The following is a 13444-nucleotide window of genomic DNA, read 5'->3' as shown; positions in this document are numbered from 1 at the left end:
CTATTGCAGGTAATGGTATTTCTTGCAAATATTCCAGTGCACCATTTTGCTACTTCGTCATGCCATTGTTTGTAGTCAGTCTGTACAATCTTCTTGCAAATCTTAGCTATGTAGTTCACTGTTTCTTCAACCTCTTTGCAGAGGTGTCATATGCTGTCTGTTGCTGCCTTTTCAATTCTGTCTTTGTATCCATTTGTTCTTAAGGCAGAAGCAGTGAAAAATCTGTAATGCAGCAATAAATAGCCTCATAATGCATTTCTCATTCTAAACAGCTTTCTATGTATACAGAAATCCTGTTTTTTAAACATAGCGCTATTTCAATAAATTACTAGATTAATATTTAAAAACAGGTCTAGTGCTGTTTCAAAATGAGTCTATGTAATTGCTTAGGCAAGTATCAGTCATGTATCACGTAGGCAAATGCCTCTATGGAAGTCAAGTGTCCAATCTCTTCTTCATCCTCAGCTAAAGATCGATCGATCGATCGATCATTCATTCATTCATTCATTCATTCATTCATTCATTCAATCAATCAATCAATCAATCAATCAATTTTTATAATCATCCATCTCATAAAAACTGACTCTGGGCAGTGTACAGCAATTGAATAAAACATCAAATATAATTTAAAGACATAAAAATTCACGTTAAAAGATAAATATTATAAAAACAAACACACAAATCCTAGGCAAAGAGAGGATAAAAATGCCCACCTCAGCAATGGAGCCATCAAAGCATGTTCCGATTCCCTGGGAGCCCCAAGCTTAATAACATAACCAGATCTTGAGAAATCAAAAGGGAGGAAGCTAATCTAGGAGGTAACAATATTCTATAAGGAGGGTGCCATGAAGAGAAGGTTTGAGTCCTGTGACACACCAAAAGTAGATGCCTAGCTGATGGTACCCAAAGCATATCTTCTCTGATAGATTTAATGGAGTGGGCTGATATAACCAGGAAGAGACAGTCCCCTAATTATGGCCATGAAGGATAGTGGCTAGTGCTTACAGCAGCCTAAAATGGCCAATGGGTGCTGGGCAAATCCTAGGCCCTAACTGTACCACCCATCATATAATTGATGGAATGTAGCCAATTATGTCCAAATAAAATATTGTGTTAGGAAAAGTAGTAGGAAACCACTATTTTAAAACGTGAACAATTAAAAACTATTTTAAACTGTCTCAGTTGTAGGCTACGGAGTAGAAGAAAGCAACCCTGAGAACATGATTTAATCAAAATGGCTACTAGCCACGCTTGAGGCATGATTGAGAACAACAGGCCGAGCCCTGTTTCTCCAAACTTAGTTCCTACAATAGCTTCCTTTTTCCTATGAACATTTCCAATTGTTAGATGTTCTTGCACACCCATAAATCATAATATTCTAAATTCTGGGATTATCAAAAGTTTTGCTATAAACAGTGAAGCAACTGTAACCCTCCCCTGAAAAGGATAAAATGGATGTATGGTAATGTATTCTCTGCATGTACTGAAAGGGAAACCTTTTACTTGCCTCATATTTTTCAGCTGCTTTAAAGCCATCCCCTCCCACCCACTTGCCTCCTAACAATTCTTATAAATGAGCTATGCAAAGAAAGAAAGAAGGAGGGAAAACAGTTAAACCTAGAGAGTCTTTAGAGAATAAAGAGATGTGTCTTTTGGGATAATCATATATCTATGGAGGACTACGTATGAGTGTGTGAGTGATTTATATCTGGTGCAATTGCTTATGGTCACATTCAGCCCAATTAAATTTCCTTCACGATTTTTATATTTTTAAAAAATTAAATTGTACTGTTCTGATGTATCTTTAGATAATGGTTCATTTGTATTATAGGCACCTGATGTGACTTAAATAGGAGTAGGAAAGTATAAATAAGATGAGCATTAATCCATTCACTGAGACTTTTTTTATGTGTTCTGGATGCAGTTTTTGGCGTCAATTTCTACTAGAAATAAGCTCCTCCTGCTCAAAGAGTTGAGTTATAGAATTGTTTCAATGAATGCTTTTTCTTTTTCTTTCTTTTATTTTTTTTCTTTTTTGCTTTTAAGGAAGCAGCAAATTTTGGGAAATTGTTTGGGTAATTTCTGGGTATTTCCAAGAGAAAATTATTTCCGTTTGCATTCATCATTAGCTTATGGGCATGTTCACAAATAAAATGCAGACTTGTATCGATTGTTCTATTTTTCAATTGTATTTTCATGAAGGAATTGTCCTACAATCTGTGATAAAAAAGGACCATCAACTAGACTAAAGATGTAGTTGAGAAAGTGTTCAGTGCATGACATAACAAAGTTCAGGACGGTTCCTTTCACAAGTCTGTGTTTTATTCTATTTTTTCCACAAAGATATGGAATTTATGAACATCTCCAAGCTGCATATCAATTTTTTTGGGGGGGGGATGGAATAAGTGGGGTTAGTATTATGAGGTTTGGTGAAGAGTGAAGAAAAATGAGGGGGGGGAGAATCACTTGTCAGCCATTGTAATATTCTTGTATCATCCTAAATCGTTTGATCATATGGTATAACATTTACTTGTGATGCTGTGTATCAACAGAAAAAAAATACTTATTTTCCAGAATCGTTAAGTTAAACTGCAGAAGCTGTTTTCTTCCTGTTAAAGCTATATTTAAGATTTCTCCTACTGTTTACTTGGTTATTCTCATGTTAGGCCATAAGCAATCCAAAAAAGAAAAGAAGTATACACAACTTACGCCCACCATCTTACATTTACGTGAGTGAGAATTTTCAGAAGATTTCTCAGTCATGGTTCATGATTGAGCAGCCACAGAGTTTCTTTCCTGAGGAACAAAGTCACTTCCTTGATGAACAGGAACAAATAAACAAAGTGAGTCAGTTCTAATTGGAAACAAAAGCTGTGGTCTTCAATTAAAGCTGATTATCATTCATAAACTCTGATTCAGTTTTCCCGAGCTTACATTTTATAAATGTTTTTCAAATCCTTCCAGCCAATTTATTTTTTCCCAAAAAAAAACAACCCAGGGTGATTAAGAAGGCTGCAATATCAATGCAACTTATACTGTTAAGTAAGAATAGTGAGCAAAATTATTCAAGAACATTCTTAAGTGAAATCTTGGAAATGATTGCATACTTTGACCAACAGCTAATAATACAAACAGAACTATTTGATAATACTTTCTTTTCTAAAAACTCATATTATAGTGAGTGATGTACAGTAGATGTAATTGACAAGGTATTTATTACATTCCAATTAGCAAAAAGCATTCCAATTAAGTGGCTTGGAAATAGTAGAGTGCCCAGCAATGATTCCTCATCAAAATAATGTGATATCAACTTGAATGCCACAAGATTCTGTCCTGGCTCTGTACTGTCCAATGTTTTAATTAATAAATGGAAAGAATACTTAACTAGATTTGCAGATGATACAAAGTAGGATGCATCCCCCTATTTCCAGATAAATGTAAATATTATAGACTACCCCAGATCTCTTTGGGCTTCTAGTTGCCCCCCCCCCCAAAGCTCATAATCAGGCGTTTTCATGTTTTCTCCTTTCCTGAAAGTTTGTGCTACAAGTTCCGCCAGTCTTTGCTAGTATAAAGATGGTCAGGGATGAAGGGAGTTAGAGTTCAAACTATCTTGAGGGCATCAAATTAAATGTTTACCTTTATTGATCTTATAGTACAGGGGTGTCAAACTGCTGGCCTGCGAGCCAGTTGCATCATGCGGAGACAGCGCCCACACCAGCTCCAGCAATGCAAAAAAAGTTGTGATATGTCTCAACATGTCACGTGACGTGGTGAGTAGTCTTTTTTTCCCCTCTCAAATCCCATTGATTCCGTTTTGGGTATCTGTATTTCGTGGAATATTATAAACACCTGGATAGTTTTCTGGAAAACAACCATGACTGATTAGGCAGTATCCTCCCTTAAAATGGCAAGAATTTCATGCCTCCAGATTTAACAATTCAAGGCTTGAACAGATTGATATATTTCTTTCTCCACTTCTATTTCCTGAGGCAGGTGACAATTGCCAGAAATCTGATGTTCCAATAGAGCTTGGACTGTAAAGCGCACAGATCACAGGCAATTTACTCTCTGATATCTTTTTCTATTCAAAACAGAAGAGAGGGCAAGACTTTAGTTCAAGTTGGGATTGAAAGACAGACAATGCTAGCCTTAATGGACCAAGTCTGTCCCTGTTTAAGGTAGCTCCTATCCTTGCAAGCAAAATTAGTTTTTATTGAAGATAATATAGTTATAGGAAAGACTTAACCTCTTCAAGTGGATGGGATGGGAATATCTCTGCTTCCCTACTTACAAAAAATAATAATACCTAAACTTATTGGGTTTACCTAGATGAGTTTAAGTTCCATTTATAGCCTCATGACTTACTTTTCATAGTGATTTTAGCAGGTTTTAAGTATAATTAACTTGTTCCTCTAAATTGAATCTAACATATAAAGAGAAAAACTGTAGCACAGTTGTTTCTTTCTGGGTTGTTTTTTCTTCTGAATGAAGAAAAGCATTCATATATGTGAACTCTTAACTTTAATTAACAGTATGTTTTTGTCGCTGTGTACAAAGGAAGATCCACTTCTGGTTTTATGTATAAAATCACAAAATATAGCTATTTCTGTATGTTTTTATTTCCTTTCTTAATGGCTTTATATGTAATAAACTACTATGGAAATCTATAATTCACATGATTGTAAAATATGATCATTAAAGAAAGGGGAAGAGGAGAATTATTTACTATTCAGAAACATTTGACAATGTCATCTATGACAAACATTATATTACGAAATGAAACATTTATCTTGTCTGAATGAAAGTATAATTCCTGATATCAAAGAGGAAAACATTCAGCAATTTTGGAAATAAAAGATGGACAAAACTTTTTTATTTATACGGATAACCTTGGAATAATTATTTGTTGGCTAGTGAGGAACAGTTTAGTCAGCATTCTTCAAACAAACATAACTGCCAGTTAATTCTATAAAATGGGAAATAAAACACAGATAATGGAGGCATGGATGAAAGCAATGACTAATACTTTTTATGCACATTGAGTAATCTAACAGAGTCTGAAGACACAGCAGAGACTAATTTAGCAGCACGAAGTACACAAAAGTTAATAGAAAATTGACTTAATGGAAAATGTTACCACTTCAATCTCTTACTGAAATTAATATAAAATACAACCAAACAGGACTGGGAAACAATCAGCCTCGCTTAGCAGCCATGACCAGGGAGTTCCATATCTGGCTGAAGTCATCATAAATTCTCAAGCTTGATCACTCCACCTTTCATTTATAAGTGACTGCGAGTCCATGTATCTCTGATCATGACTTTCTCTGTATTACCTATTTTTATAAACAGTTCAGAGTCTCTGGAGCAGAGCCATGGAGTATATAAATATATGTAAATAAACAACTGAAATCGGATGGTCTTCAAAATTATGAACTAAATGCATAGAAAAATATTTGGGTTGGAGTGGCATGATACTGTATGAAAGCTCAGTTAGACATACAGTATGAATAGGTGATGGGCACAAACTGATGGATATTATGGTATCTTCATAGGCAGTTTCTCCATTAGTGATTTACAGTGTGCCCACTATATTATCCAGGCATTGATGAAATGATAGAAAGCTTGTCCTCATTGCTATTATTTTGGCCCAAAGAAACTGTCTAACTCTAGAAGATTGTCTAAGTTGCTAATAGGGAAATGTAGTAAGTCTGTTGAGTAGAAGTAGCTCAGAAAGGATGAGGCTTACCTGGTGTAAATTAGGCAGGATAGGGAGGGCTAATTCTTTAGAAATGGTTGACTGAATAACCTTTTGAAAAGAGAAGGAAAGGGAAAATCCAGATGTTTTTGTTTACTTGTTTTGGTTTTTGTTTTGTTTTTTTTGCTGCTCTACAGAACTGAGCTCTGTTTGTTTTATATATGTTCCAGCGAAGAGGTATCATTTGGGAGAAATTCTCTCCTTTACCATATTTATTGCACATTTAAAGAAAAATGCAGCAAAGCCCTACCATAAATGACGCTTCTTTGAAGTAAGGTACGTCCTGTAAAATAAAGCATGTCTAGCCACTTTGCCTTCTGGAGATAGTTTAAGAAGCAGATGCTACAAGGGGAAAACAAAGGCAATTACACTGAAGAACTTGTATACTTCCATACAGTAGTTCTGACATTACACTATTTCCCTTGTAATCATAGATCAAAATTATATGCCACATGTTACCACCTAATTATAATAATTAACAACTACAAACACTTCCCTGGGGCTGCTGTACAGCACAGATGCAGCATGCTACGCTGTACCCCATCTTCTTACATCATGGCAGCATCCAGTAGAATGCCCAGAACCAAGGGTGATTCTGGACCATTCCCTTCCATGTCTCCTAGCCCTGTTTGTTTTGTTTTTTTTACAAATTCTCCATGCAAGGACTGAGTCTGTCATTCTCTATTTTTGATTTCCCCAGTTCCCCAGAAGTTCATCTGATAGAACTGGCTATCATTGCTGCTTGAGCTTTCTAGTAAATGTGAACTTCAGAAGTTGGTTGTTACTATATATGGGCGCTTATTATTATTATTATTATTATTATTTTAATTTGTATACCGCCCTTCTCCCATAGGACTCAGGGCGGTTCACAGCATATTAAAACAAATAATATACACAAAATACAAAAAATACAAAATACAAAAATACAAAAATACAAAAAATAAAAAATAAAAAAAATAAATAAACCCCGATAAAAGCCGAATTAAAACCAAATATTACCAGCTGTGTTTCCGATTAAAATACTTTAAAAATTATCCCTACCTAAAATCCTCCCTAGGTCAGGCCCGCTTGCTGGAAAAACCATGTCTTGAGGGCGCGGCGGAAAGTAAGGAGATCCGGAATCATCCGGATCTCGGGGGGTAGTTCATTCCAGAGGGTGGGGGCACCCACAGAGAAGGCCCTCCCCCTGGGGGTCGCCAGCCTACATTGCTTNATGCCATGGATCGCTTTAAAGGTGGTAACTAACACCTTAAAGCGCACCCGGAAGACCACTGGTAACCAGTGCAGCTCGCGCAGCAGCGGTGTTACATGGGAGCGACGAGTCCCTCCCAACACCGCCCGCGCGGCCGCATTCTGGACCAGTTGGAGTCTCCGGGTGCTCCTCAGAGGGAGCCCCATGTAGAGAGCATTACCTATGTAAATTATTTTCATATTATTTCTATAGAATTTTTCACTTTATGGTTTTTGAAGATAATTAAAAATAGCGTTGTTTCAGTGTTTCTGAATTGATTTCTAGCATATTTCCAGTCCCTCCTGATGCCCAACCTTGACCGCAGAACTAAAATGATCTTCATGCAGCACCAAAACATCATTTCTACACTGTAGAAAAAAAAATAGAAGGTTTTTGAGAACCAGTTTAGTATAATGGTTAAGAGACTAGACTGGAAACCAGCAGACCATGATTTCCACTATAGGCAAGAAAGATTTGGACTAATCATTCTATTTCATCCCTAGGAAGAAGGCAAATCTTGACAAGAAAAACTGCACGGAATAATTGAGGGAGCCTCCAGGAGTTAAGATGGACACAAAGACACACTTGCACGCATATGCACAGACACACATACACAATAACTAAGGCTTCAGTGTGTGTACAAACTATACCAAGAGAAGCCAAAACTTCAAGGACTGGTTGTAAGTCTCATTGTTCAGTGCTGTTTGTTTGAACAGTCACTGAACTAATGGTGAGTAAGTGATAATTGCCTGTAATGGGGATTTCTGGTCTAATTCTTACATTTTTCATTCTACAATCAATGGTGCCATTAAGACAGATCCTGGTGATAGAACCTTATTCAGCAAAACAAAAAGGACAATCCCTAAAAAAAGCAAATTTGGCTTATCATATTTTGAAATTCACAAAATAATGCATATTATTATTATCAAGAGAAAGGCCATCTCACCCAGTTAATATTATGAACTGAATCAATTCAGATTCCATTCCATTGTTGAGTTCAGATTATTTATTATCTTATAATGTATAATCATTTTCCAGGATTATCATGAGGTAAATTGCAACATCTTGAACAATCAGAAGAACAATTAAACATCTCCGTTTAATTAATCGTCAACAGTGCTTTAACTTTTAACCTTAACTTTAACAACTGGAGAAATTTGGCAGCTCTAATTCTCTCTAGCTTGCATATTTTACTTTTAAGCCAATCTGAAAATTAGTTCTTGTCGTTTTGCTGTTGAAAACCGTATGGCAAGAGAGAGAGAGGGGAAAAAATCCCTTGATGATTAGTGTATGTTTTAATTTCCTTTTATCTTTTTGTCTTCTGTAAAAAAAAATAGGTAATTTTCCTTCCCAGTAGGGTCTGCAAATAAAAAAGTAATCCACTTTTTTGGGGGGAGGGAAGCCTAAAATGCTGAGGGGATAGGGAAATCCATTGGCACTGGGTAAAACACACATGCTGAATTATAGTAAAGTGACACAGAAATGATTTCTCCTTTAGGAATGCTGTCTATAACCACTTCAGGAATATATTCCCCTTAAAAAATAAAAATTAAGAGAAAAAAAGAGTGTCAAATACCTCCCTCCAACTTCAAAAATAACAGAACAGTTTTTAGGCCCATCCAAAATAAGCACAAAACCACCCAAATCTGGAAAGAACAGAAGTTGGAAGAACTTCAGAGGAACTCAGTAAAGGCCATCAGCAGTATACAGAACAACTGCTAGGGAGAAAGTTTCTAAAAGCTACTTTTCTACTGGGGGAAAGCAAGCAAAACTAGATCCTATCCCAAAGAAAGAATATAATCAATATTTGTGATCATCACCATTTTTATAACAAGTTTTTATTGGTTTTCCAGTTTTACATTTGAGTATTTGGAAAGCAGCGTGGTGATTGGGTAGTCAATAGTACAATAACAAAATATTTAGTACGTATCTCAGGATACATCATCAAAAAATTCCTTCTCTATTTCCCTTAACATTTGCTATATCATATTTAAGCTAGTAAATTTCTAATTATAACAAGCTCAGTTAAAACATTTATCAATATATTTTTGCTTATACATATCCATGTCCTGGATTTAAATTTTACCTAATTTTTAATTACAGTATTCCAATTTAACCTTTAATATCCATAGTATTTAAATTTCAGGTAACCCAAATTTCCTTTATTTCACTACATAAAAAGTATAATATCTAAAATACACCTATTACTTACTTAAATATATTCTTATTTTATTTCATAAACATTTTCTATTTCTCATCCTAGTACATCACCACTTACTAATGGAGTATCCTTTATTGTCTCAAATCCATCGTCTGTGTTATCTGGGCTAAACAATAATTTGAATCTATTTCCTAATAGTTAATTTTCATTTCCCTTATAAATCTAAATCCTCCATATTAGGCCAATATTTGTGATCATCATCTTAAAGAAACTCTTAGTTTCTGGAATTGCTATTTTGTCAGTGCTGAGCTGGGAGCAAACCACATCCAATCATCCATGGAATTCATTCCATTCCCACTTTGTACAACCTCGTCACAATCTCTTCTGGAAGGTTGTGGAGGCCTCTGAGGATAAATTGGTTGGTCCACACAACAGGGAAAGGAATGGGAAAACAAAGGAGACTCCCTATGTAATACCGTACTTGGTGCAGTTCAATGCAAGGTGGCATTTACACGCATTATGTGGCAATCATTGTTACTGTGACAAATCTAGGCTCATTTAGTCAGAAATAGCATCATTTCTTCTAAGTTTACTTTGTGGATAAATATAATTTAAAGTCTTGCTGCTACCAGTTTAAAATCATAATCTTAAAGAGTTTTTAAACTGAAGTTATCTCTTACTGGAACTCCGCTAGTAGGAAAGTATCTTAGATGTTTGAGAGATGTGAGGCAGGAGAGGGCTCGCAACCTGGGCGTCCTCCTGGATGCTCGGCTGTCTTTAGATGATCATGTGACGGCCGTGGCCAGGGGGGCTTTTCATCAGGCTCGCCTGATACGCCAGTTGCGCCCCTTTCTGGATCGGGACACCCTACGCACAGTCACTCAAGCCCTCGTTGTTTCCCGCCTGGACTATTGCAATGCTCTCTACATGGGGCTCCCTTTGAGGTGCACCCGGAGGCTCCAGCTAGTTCAGAATGCGGCTGCACGGGGGATTTTGGGGGCCTCTAGATGCTCCCATGTAACACCTCTCCTGCGCGAGCTGCACTGGCTGCCGGTGGCCTTCCGGGTGCGCTTCAAGGTGTTAGTAACAACTTTTAAAGCGCTCCATGGCAATGGACCTAGGTATTTGCAAGACCGCCNCCACAGAGAGGGCCTCCTTAGAGTGCCGTCGGCCAGACAATGCTGGCTGGCGACCCCCAGGGGGAGAGCCTTCTCTGTGGCAGCTCCTGCCCTCTGGAATGACCTACCCCCCGACCTACGTACAGTTGCGGACCTGCGCCTTTTTCGCCGAGCCCTGAAGGCCCATCTATTCCGTGCGGCCGGCCTGGCGTAGTTTGATCATGTTTCAGTGGGGGGTTTTTTACGGGTGTGTTTTTAGAACAGGCCTGTTATTTAATTCGATTTTAAAACAAACTATTTATTTATTATCGTGGTTTTTAGTATCGCCTGTTCACCGCCCTGAGTCCCGCAAGGGAGATAGGGCGGTATATAAATTTAATAAATAAATAAATAAATTCTCTCTATCAGAGGACTGATATTCTCTCTATCAGAGGACTGATTAATGAGAAATACTTAAGACATTATTTAACTATAATATTATACAACTTTATATTAATATAGGATATGTTTTCATTTCAGTTTAAAGGCACATCCCTAAAATTTGTTTATAGAATGAGTTTTCTAAATGATGATTTACTATTTCAGACCACCAATCTCTTCTCTTCTCTTCTCTTCTCTTCTCTTCTCTTCTCTTCTCTTCTCTTCTTCTTCTTCTTCTTCTTCTTCTTCTTCTTCTTCTTCTTCTTCTTCTTCTTCTTCTTCTTCTTCTTCTTCTTCTTCTTCTTCTTCTTCTTCTTCTTCTTCTTCTTCTTCTTATAATAATAATAATAATAATAATAATAATAAAGTCGGAAGTGACCTTGGAGGCCATCTAGTCCAACCCCCTGCTCAGGCAGGAAACCCTATACCATTTCAGACAAGTGGCTGTCCAGTCTCTTCTTTAAAACTTCCAGTGTTGGAGCGTTCACCGCTTCTGGAGGCAGGTTGTTCCATTCCTAGGGAATGTGCTTTCTCTTTTGAGAAGAGACATCTTTGTCTCTTGATCAGTTTTGTAGATTAACAAAGTCAGGAACCTCTGCCACATGGGAAACAAGAAGAGCTACCCTAGCAAGCTCAGAAAAAGTATTAATAAGATATGAATAAGCCCATTAAACTAGGCCTTGGATGTTCTAATTAAAGAAATGCTCATTCAGTTCCAACAACTTTAGATAAATGCTTTCCCTTTGTGCCATACCTTGAAGTTTGAACTTTAAACCAAAAGGCTCTCAGGAAGCCAGTCAGACTGTCAAAGTATGCACTGACGCGGAGGCCCCATAAACGGGAAACAGCCATATGCTGTGTACTTTCCCAGTTCAGTTGACTTCAGATATCTGGCAAAAGCTTTGGGGGTTTGACTGAAGGCCAGAATACCTAACCTGGAAGATTGGTCATAGAAAGTTGGGAAAGAATTCCAGAGAGGTAGCTGTATTAGTCAGTGGGACACAAGGAGCAAAGATTCTTATGGCACCGTAAAGAGAAACAGGCTTACTTGTTACAAGGTTTAATGAACTAGACTCCATTTTATCTGATGGGTGGAATGCTTTCCTAACTTCAAGACAGGAAGCTACTAGGAAGAACAAGAGACCACAATGAAGAGTTAGGGATCTAATCCCCACCTGGCCTTTTCCTTCTGTTCAGTTCAATGAGTGAGTTTACTTTCATTCATTAATTGCACACCCTTCACTTAATTGAAGAGATGAATAGGCAGGGCTTTTTTTTTCTCATAGAACGCCCAAAACGGAGTTCCGGCACCTTTTTTGGATGGAACCTTGTAGGGTAGGCAAGGCGGGTTGTATGACGTGTGTGAGTTCCGGCATCTTTTTTTTTTTTTTTTTTTACAAAAAAAGCACTGTGAATAGGAATATGAAAAAGATTCCTAGTTTCCCATTACACAGTCTTTCTAAATATGTGTACATATTTTAACAACAAATAAAAAAATGTACATACCTGATAAAAAAATATTTTCCCATGTGAATGCACTGCCCATCTTCAGAGCCTCCAAGCTAACAGAGCCCTACTTCTCCCCCCTACTTGCCCCCTTTCCTTGGGAGTGATATTTAACTTTCCCTATTTAACTTTACACTGCTCGAGTCCCATGCATAAGATGGAACTCTGTCAGAACTTGCTTGCCTTGCACAAATGGGAGGGAAAGGAAGCAGGAGAAATCACCAATTGGGGGCTGACCTAACTACAGTCCAAACAGAGGTTCTGGCCAAAGTGCAGGAAGGATAAACTCCAAACTGACTTCTTAAGCCAGCTTCATTTCCATCCATCTTATGCATGGGACTCGAGCAGTGTAAAGTTAAATAGGGAAAGATGGGTAGTGCATTCACATGGGAAAATATTTTTCTATCAGGTATGTACATTAATAAAATTGCACACTTTCTTCCTTTGATCCTATTACCACTAATAGTACAGGGAAGTTTCTAGAAAGGATGTAGAAGCAGAGTTAGAATAGAGAAGAGCAAAGGAAAGTCCTGTTTAAATAAGCAGACAAACAGATAGATAAATAAATAAGTAACCTTCAAGTCAGTGTGAACTCCTGGCAAGTTCCTGGACAAGTCTTTGCAATTTTCTTGGCAAGATTTTTTGGAAGTGACTTGTCTTTGCCTTCATAGAATTGAAGGAGAATGACCAGCCCATGGTCACTTAGATGGCTTTGGGCCTAAGACAGAACTCACAGTTTCTGACTTGTTGCCTTTAACCAATACATCTAGCTGGCTGTCATTGTAAAATATATTGAGTGAATAAGCAATGAAGTATTTTTTTTTAGCAAGTCCAGAGTTAAGGGGTGTTCTGCATTTGTTTGACACTTTAATTCTGATTTAAGGCTATTATACTCTCCCCCAGTTTATAGCTTCACAAAGAATTTTTCTTGATGGCAAAAACTACTTAGTAATCTTCTGCAAATGATGCTTATTCTCAAACAAGAGGCAGCTAAGCAACATTTTTCTTGATGGCAAAAACTGCTTAGTAATCTTCTGCAAATAATGCTTATTCTCAAACAAAAGGCAGCTAAGCAACATATGTTGCTTAGTAATGTTAAATTTAAATTTACCAACAAAGAATTAAATATGCATGTAAATGATCTCTTGCATAGATAGAACTGTCTCTGATCCTATGAGGTCACAATAGTAGATTTATATATATGGAAAAATATGCACGTGCGTTCATCTTTCTGAACACCTTTTTAG

Source organism: Protobothrops mucrosquamatus, unplaced genomic scaffold (genome assembly GCF_001527695.2).
Source record: "Protobothrops mucrosquamatus isolate PMUCROS unplaced genomic scaffold, P.Mucros_1.0 scaffold_58, whole genome shotgun sequence".
Lineage (NCBI taxonomy): Eukaryota > Metazoa > Chordata > Lepidosauria > Squamata > Viperidae > Protobothrops > Protobothrops mucrosquamatus.
Note: the sequence above shows the minus strand (reverse complement) of the source record.